At 35.6% G+C, this 9,027-nt stretch overlaps 1 non-coding gene across 1 annotated transcript; it reads right to left on the bottom strand.

Annotated features, from left to right (window-relative positions):
* Positions 1 to 8,413: 8,413 nt before the first annotated feature.
* Positions 8,414 to 8,520, bottom strand: LOC127099716 (small nucleolar RNA R71). Its single transcript, XR_007794192.1, has one exon. It is a non-coding gene; the product is annotated as a small nucleolar RNA R71 (small nucleolar RNA).
* Between the last annotated feature and the right edge of the window lie 507 nt (positions 8,521 to 9,027).

Below are 9,027 nucleotides of genomic sequence, written 5' to 3'. Positions count from 1 at the left end.
ATAAATATAAACATACAACACATATAAGCAAAAAGTAGGCTAAACCCACTAGAGAAATGTTTCCAATTCCCCAGCAGAGTCGCCACTTTTCTGTAGCGGGGTTTTCGTTACCTTTAGGTTTATTGACTAAACCAAAATTAAACATACAATTCGAGTCGCCACCGCACTTTTATTTATCCAAAGAAAAGGCTAAAAAGCAAACAAAAGCCAAGTAAGAAGTTTTATCAAATCAAAAACTAATAAAAATGTCATAGATCTTGGTAAGGGGGTTGGTTATGAAATGGGAAGGTTTTACGCATCCAAAATATCCTTAGTACTCTAAGGGAACCTCTTTTTGCAAACATGTAGTGTAGGTTGGTATTTGTGAAAATATGTGCAAAAGATTGGAGGGATGAGAGAAGAATATATTATTATTTACAATTTTGTTGTTTGAATGGATGAACCCATTGCCTACGTACCAACTCAAAGGTAGGATCAAAACCTCGTAGTTCGGGGTAAAAATCTCAAAGATTGGTGAATCGATTTGATCAAAAGCCTTAAGGTCTTTTGTTATCAAAGGGAGAAAACTCAACCTAAACCCACAATCCACCATGTGAGGAGAGCTTCAACATACTAGTGAGGGGTTAACCCTATAATAAGTATGGAAGACTTATAGTCCAATCACTAAGGATAAGGTGAGATTCACATCAACCACTATGATAACTCAAACCTATGACTAATGTTTATGAAAAGGTTTAAACAAAGGTGGCCATTGGAACCACAAAAACAACTTGAAGTGAGATATATTTACAAATTAGGTTTATTTACAAAATGAGGTCAAAGTTGAATTAAGATTTATTTACAAATGAGTATTGATGAAAATGGTTTTGAAAAGTCAAAGGCATAAGGCCTAGGTTTCTAGTTTGAAACAATGTCAAAGTTTGAAAGAAAAGATTTTGGCTTGGGTTAGAGTGAGGAGAAGAAGAGAAGGGCTAGTCCTAAAGCATACAAAGATAAGAGAGAAGATAAAACCCTTGGAGTTCCTTTTCTTGAAATCATAGAGATGATTCAAGATGCTCCTTTCCTTTGGACTTAGCAAACACACAAGCAATCAAACAGATATTCAAGCTCCTAGGATCTCCATTTGGCTTGTCTCTCTTAACTTGGCTACTCATGACAATGGTCCTCCTTACTATCTCAAGATGGAATCCCTATCACACAAGAGCAAACATCAAAAAGTTTACAACACAATAAGAGGAATGGACAAAGAATAAGTTTTGGAAAGGAAGTCCTTTGAAGTCAACTTTGAAATTTAGCATTCTAAAGGCATGAGGCCTAGTTGCTCTTCAATAAGTTTAGCATTCTAAAGGCATGAGACCTAGTTGCTCTTGAACTCCTTTAAGTATGGGTATGTCCTAATTCTAAGTCCTTTCTCCTTTTTTCATTTGGTTCACACAAAACAAAGACAAAACAATCACAAGGCAACAATATATTTATATACAATAATGAGCTCAAATGAGCAAAAGGAAAATGACATAAACATACAATATGTGCTCAAGTGAGCAAAATGAAAAGCAATATGAATAGATGAGCAAGAAAGTAAATTGAATTAAAGTAAATTGCAAGAAGTTAAATGCTCAAATTAAGGTTAGTAATTAGTGAAGTTATGTTAGTTTGTCATAAGACAATGTAGCGCTATGTTAAGCAATCGTAAGTGGACTAATGTAGTAGTCACACCTATCTGAGGTCGGTCAATAAAACTATAGGCAAATAAACATAAGTTAGAGATCATGACTAATAAGCCAAGCTCCAAAAACTGGCCATGCCAAAAGAAAAGAGAAAGGCCTTGTATGGACTTTAGGTTTTTTGCTTGACGAAGAAGCAACCTATCTTGGACACAAAACAACTCACTTGATCTTGGATCAAGTTGAGTTTGGTTTGGATCAAAGAAGGTTAAACCTCTCATTTGTCAAGACTAACCATAAGACATTAACTCATTTGCCAAAAATAAAAAGAAATGGGATGAAGATGAAATGGATGGAAAGAAAAATCAAGTATCAAATACAATTGATCAAATGTGAACCAAGTCATCATCAATCAATGCTAAACATAAGAGAAATGAAGATTACAAGTCAATAGGTCAAACATATTTTTTTGGTATTTTTTAAATTAAAAATAAATGCAAAATAAAATAAACAAAATATGGTCAAACCTTAAATTTAATTCAAATCAACTTTAACAAGTCCAATTAAATTCTCATAGGTCTAACATGGTCAAACAAACTTTGACAAATTTTTCCAACAATTTTTGAAATCAGAAACTATTTAAAAACAATTAAAAATAATGAAAAATAACACAATATGAATTAAAATCTCAAATCAAATAAGAAATTGATGAGACTATTTTTCATTGACTTATCATGATCCATAGGTGTTAGGAAAATATTTTTGGATTTTTCAAATATCAAAAAGTATTTTAAAATGAATTAAAACTATTAAAAACCAAATAATTCACAAAAAAATATTAAATGAAGTCACAAACATAATTAAAAATCAAAATATGAAACTAGATTTTTCATGAAATTTTTTGGCATTGGTCTCATATTTTTGTGACTTCAAATAAAATGTTTATGAATTTTTGAAAATAAAAGGAATTAAATGGAATTAACAAAAAATAAGAAAAATAGAAAAAACCAGCGCCCTCAGATGGTCTCATTAATTGACGTGTCAATGATCATGTGGCTCTAAGGCGCGGATGCACGGTGCATTGGAGTCAAGCGCGCAACACTATGATTTAAAATAAGTCAATACACGGAATGGCCAAGATTAAAACGTTTCATCATGATCCAAGGGCTCTGAGGCTACCACGTGGGGATGGTGGTGGAAACCACCATCTTCTCCGGCGATCTAACCAGATCCGGCCACCACGCACAGGAAATTAAAGTTTAATGAAAATGAAAACTGAGGATATCAAAATGAAGCGGAGGTGATGTACATCACCCCTGTAACCATGGATCATCCTCATAGTTCCTATTTAGAGAGAAACATGAGCTTGAAGATCATGGTACATGAACTGAAATGGCACGATTGCAAAATTAAGACCACCACTGGCCTGCCTCATGCATGAGGGCTTCAGAAAATAGCACAAACCAAAGAAATTCACATTATATTGCAAGATCTGAATCAAAGAAAATTGAGGTTCAAACATCACGAATTGTCCAAGCTCTTGATCTATTTTTGCTCTGGAAGTGTGATGGTGATGCTAGGTTAAGGAATTGAGCTTTGAAGATCAACTAATGATGTTGAAATTCAAGCTTGAAAAAGAGAAAGAAAACTGAAAATTCCTTTAGTGAGGGTTTGGTTTTCAATTCAGCAGCACTTCAGATCTCCACTTGGTTACCATTTGAATGAGAATGCACTCTTATTTATAGCTGGAATGTGATGCAAGGCAATGCTTCCCTCGTGTGCATGAAGTTTGAATCCTCCTTGCATGGGCCTGTACAGGAGCATGTAAGGCCCAATAATGAATGAAAATCCATGCTGAGATCAAATGGAAGTGAATTGGACGTGCACAAGGGATTGCACAAGCTTGCACACCAAGTTATAATGTGAAATGCAAAAATGAACATAAACATAAAGCTCTTCGAGACTCCCTCATGGAAAGTCCAAAAAATTAATGAGAGTAATGGTTGGAAAGCCCTTGAAATAAGGAACAAAAGTTATGTTGGGCGAAAATTCATTTGGCAATTGGAAATTTATGAAAACTAGCTGTGAAGGTTTGAGTACAAAACATGTCTAGGTTCTCCTTGGAAAAATTTTACTAAAAGCAAGCATCTCCATGCCCTTCTGTTTCAATGCACAAGCCTAAAATGGAAAAACATCCAACATCAACATTGTACATCTTTTCAAAATGATCAATTTAGAATTAATTTTTGCATCATTTGGATTTTTCATGAGAAAGTTATGGGCACTTGAAGTTGGGCATTTTTCAAATTCAATGACTTTGGTCCAAAGTGACCTATAATGTTTTGTATTATCACATGTATTTCTTTTAGGATTAGGAAATTTTGTATAACATAACATTTGAATTAGACATCTTAATTTTTCCAATGCAATTGGTCTCACATCAAAATCATAAAAATTAAGGAAGTTGTGTCCTTGAGAAGTTGACCCAAAATTAGGGTTTCAGTCAAAATGACCTATAATGTTTTGAAATTAATGATGACCTTCCAAGTTTCAAATGGATTTTTGATGAACATTAAAGTTGTTCATATGGTTATTAAGAATATTGTTTCCCTTGGGGTCATCTTTATTTGACAAACACATCACAAGTTGTGTCTCAGTGATCCTCAGTTTAGTCAGATGACTTGACTGGTCAACTTCTCAAGGCCAAACTTCAAATCTTGATGAATGAATGATTTAGGATCCTCACATAAGCTCATATATGCACAAAATAATGAATGAAATAACTTCCCTTGATTAAATTTGATCATAGGTTGAGGTTGCTTCATGAGCAAGGCACAGTCAAAGCACAGTTGAATTAGGGTTTCCTTGGGAAACAATCCTCAAGCCCTTTGGGTTATCTTGATCAAATTGGCAAATTGAGATACTTCGGAGACATATATGATGATTAGGATCTTTGTGAACCATTGTCATGCTTATTCTCATCTTCATCTAGCCACTTCATTGAGCTTAGGAGCCCCCTAGGAGCATGGGAGCACATGATCATTTGAGCTTCAAAACAAAAGAGTTAGTGACATATTTTTGTACTTTTGGTTAGTAATCAAAATAAGAAAAGCAATAATATACAATACAAGCATGTTTGGTGGTATCAAAACACTCATACAAGTCCCACCCTAGGGTTAAGGAGCCAAACATGTTATGATCCTTGAGGCAATGCAAATGAGCAATGATATGATGCCATGAGGGATCTTAGGGTCAAAATTAGGGTCTTACACATACCATTCTAATTGTTTATATTAATGTCATTTTCACTTTGTCCACTTGGACCATATTGTGAGATATATCTTGTTTGTGCATATTTTGTTTGCTTGTGTGGTCTTTGACCATTAATGTACATAATAAGAACAAAAAAACCTAAAAAACTATTGTGTGAACTGTTGGTTCGATCTTGGACAATTGGACTTAGAATTTAGGAAACATTCCTATGCAAAAGGACTTGGCCAATGCCAACTTTATGTAACCAAGTGCTTACAATTTGAAACTTCAGCTGATGCATCATTGGAGATCCATTTGAGTTCATCTGGAACATGATCATTGTGAAACTGTTAGTTTGAACCCTTGACTTGTGGAATTCATATGTTACATAGGCCAATTTGAAGAAGATTATGGAGTAGTTGAAGCTTGGATATGTCTATCTTTGTTTGATGCCTTTCTCTTCAAGTTAATATTGTGTGCATTGTTTGTTGCTTGATTCTAATGTCCAAGGGAATTTGGGGTTTCTATATGACATTCTTGTCTATTGGATTGCAGCCCATTGATCAAATCTTTTCAACTCTTAACTTTTAAATTTGTGCTTAGGATTAGTCTTTTTATCTCCTCCCTATCTCTTTAATTTCAAAATCCCTCCCTCCTTTTTTAAAACTTCTTTGTTTTGTACTTGTTTTGTTTCCAAATTTAGACCTTTGCAAATTAGAAACTTTGGTCGTATGTCATCGCATTTTCAAACTTCTTTTCTTAAATCAAACATATAAATAAACTTAACTATACTTGACTTAAAGATTTCAAAATCCAAAAAGAATTAACTCATTCAAACCATTTTTAGGCCTTTGTTCATTTCAAACTTAATTTTTGATTAAAAGCAATGCATCCACTTTGAAATTTGTATCACGAACTATGAGTTTTGATCCCTCATTTTTATGTTGGTACGTAGGCACAAGTCCAAAGGTCTTGTCAAACACAATAATATAATTAATGAATTCTTTTCTCATCCCCCCGTTCTATTTATTTGTAAACATCGCTTTGTACAAAATACATATGCACACAAGAAAGGGCTCCCTAGGAGTACCTAGGACACCTTGGGTGCTAACACCTTCCCTCTGTGTAACCAACCCCCTTACATGTAATCTTTGGCATTTGATTAGTTTTGATTTGAAAACTTCTTATTTTGGGTTTTGTTCGTACTTTTCCCTTTTCCCTTGGAAACAATAAAAGCGCGATGGAGACTCTGGTTTTATTGACGTCTAGCATAGCTTGATGGTCATGAATTTACCACTACAGAAATTAAATGGCGACTCTGCTGGGGAGTAGTCTCCAGTGGGTTTAGCCTACTTTTTTGTGTGTATATAATTGTATATATATGTGATGTATGTATATTTATTTATGTGATATAATCTGCTTGTTGTGCTTGTGATAACATGAAATAATATCACATTTTTGGACTCGATTTAATTAAATTATATTATTATTCACTTCAATTTATTTCATTTTATTCGATATTACTTGGTATTTTTTCCTCTTATTTATCTCAGGTAGCTTATTTGAAGCACAAGTGAAAAAGGAAGAAAAGGAGGTGCAAAAAGAAATGAAGAGAAGCAAATTTCACCAAACCAAAGCCCAGCCCAAAAGTACTAGCGCTGAGCCTGTGACGAGCGCCACACATGGTGTGACGAGCGTCACGCCCTGCTGCCTTGTGTTACGAGCGTAACACATGGTGTGACGGACGTCACACCATTCTCCTATATTTTTGGCTTAAGAAGCGCAACAGAGGCACGTTGAAGCCTATTGTTACGCTTGACCTGGGAAACGTGAAGACCACTTTTACGGAAGGAGTTTTGGAAACCGTTACAAATTGGAACAATATAAATAGAGCCAAGGAGCAAAACCCTGGGAATTCTTCTTCTTCGTGCTTTTTTCTCTTCCAGCCGTGCAAGCATACTTTACAGCATTATTTTTTACAGTTTTTATTTTTCTTTGCAATTTCTATTTTCTTTTCCAGTCAATCTTTCAGCACTTAATTAATTTTTCACACAATAGTTTCTACACCGGAAACTATTGTGTATCTTTTACCGGATCTAACCTTACGTTAGACCCTAGGTTTTTTTTCCCTTCACTTTTATTTTCCTGTCCGATTGAAGAATTCAAGAACAAATCCAACCGGTCTGTGGTGGAGTGTTCAAGACTGCTATTAATTACTCAGGTTCTTTAATTATTGCTTGAATTTATATATGTCCTACTTTATTGTTTATTTACATTATTTGCCTGAGATGTTTCTATTTAAGCATGATGATTGTTTAGATCTGTTTAGCATGTCCGGCTAATTTATTTAGGTATCGGTATGTAAAGTAGGCGGAATGAAGGAGTTTGAGACGAGGGTGTTTAAACGATTACTATTTTCTTAAAAAGAGTTTCTATAGAGTCTGTTGTTTTCAAAAGGTGATTTTAGACTTAACTAAAAAGTGACAGCTACGTTAATTTAAAGTCATGGTCTATTCAACAGAGCGAGAGTTTGAGAAAAGGATTTTAATCAATAGTGTCTACTGAAAAGATTTATTTTAAAACTAAGAAACCAACGAAGATTTGATTCCCTAATTACGACGAACTACATACCGATATCCACTTAATTGATATTTAGTTTAGATCTTATTTTAGTTTTAACTTTTCCCCCGAAACAATCAAAATATCATCCGCCTTAGCTTTACGAAGTAACCTTAGAAAACGATATATCGATTCATAAGTCCCTGTGGGATCGATATCTTTTAAAACTACGCGATAGAACTGTGCACTTGCAGTTAGTACCCCAATCGACTCATAAAGTCGCGATCAAGTTTTTGGCGCCGTTGTCGGGGAGTTTATTTAGTCGATATCGTAACTCTTCTGTTACGCTGTAGAGACTAAGGCAATTTTTATTTCTTCTTCTTTCGTTGATTTGTATGCCACACACTCGCTCACAAGGTGAGTCGTTTTACTTGCGAATCAACGACATCGAACTATATCTCCGAGTCTTACAACGAATTCGGGAATATCGTGCTACAAACAATCTCCCTCCTATCGAAATTCCTGACCTCAAAAATTTTCCTCCTTCACCAATATCCGAGATGGCAGAACCAGCTCGTGCTCTTCGAGATTACGCCGCTCCTTCGCAAGATGAGCCGCATTCGAGTATTGCTCCACCCGCAATCGAAGCAAACAACTTCGAACTTAAACCTTCGCTGCTACAGGCAGTGCAACAGAATCAATTCTCTGGAAATCCTACCGAGGATCCAAACCTTCATTTATCCGTATTTGTCCAATACGTTGATACTGTTAAAGCTAATGGCGTCACTTCAGAGGCAATTCGACTTCGTCTTTTTCCTTTCTCGTTAAGAGATAAAGCAAGAAGATGGCTTCAGTCTCTTCCTTCCAACTCAGTTACCACATGGAACAAGTTGAAGAAAGTCTTCCTTGCCCGATATTTTCCTCCAAGCAAAACAGCTATGTTGAGAGCCCAGATAAATGGATTTAAACAGAAAGATAACGAGTCTCTTTTCGAAGCATGGGAAAGATACAAAGACATGATGAGACTTTGTCCACACCATGGTTTAGAGGACTGGTTAGTGATTCATACCTTCTATAATGGTCTCTTGTACAACACAAGGTTAATAATAGACGCCGCAACAGGTGGTGCACTTATGGATAAACCTTATGCTGATGCTTATCAACTTATCGAAAGCATGGCCCAAAACCATTATCAGTGGGGAAGCGACCGAGCAATGGTAGAGAAACCTCAAACGAAAAGTGGCATGTACGAGATAAGTAGCCTTGATCATGTTAATCCAAAAGTGGAAGCCCTGGCCCAGAAAATTGAAAGTTTGAATGTATCACCTCCAACCACCGTGGTTGCCGCAACTCAAAATTGCGAAGTCTGTGGAATCCAAGGTCACACTCCTGCTGATTGTCAACTCCTAACCGGAATCCAAGCAGAACAAGTAAATTATGCTCAAGGAAATCCCTACTCACACACCTATAACTCAAACTGGAAGAATCATCCTAATTTTTCATATAAGAGTAATAATGCTTTATACGCACCAGGGCAAGCTCCAAATCAAGC

This window comes from Lathyrus oleraceus, chromosome 6, assembly GCF_024323335.1.
Source record: "Lathyrus oleraceus cultivar Zhongwan6 chromosome 6, CAAS_Psat_ZW6_1.0, whole genome shotgun sequence".
Classification (NCBI taxonomy): Eukaryota; Viridiplantae; Streptophyta; class Magnoliopsida; order Fabales; family Fabaceae; genus Lathyrus; species Lathyrus oleraceus.
The sequence above is the reverse complement of the archived record's forward strand: the minus strand, read 5'-3'. Positions and strand labels throughout refer to the sequence as shown.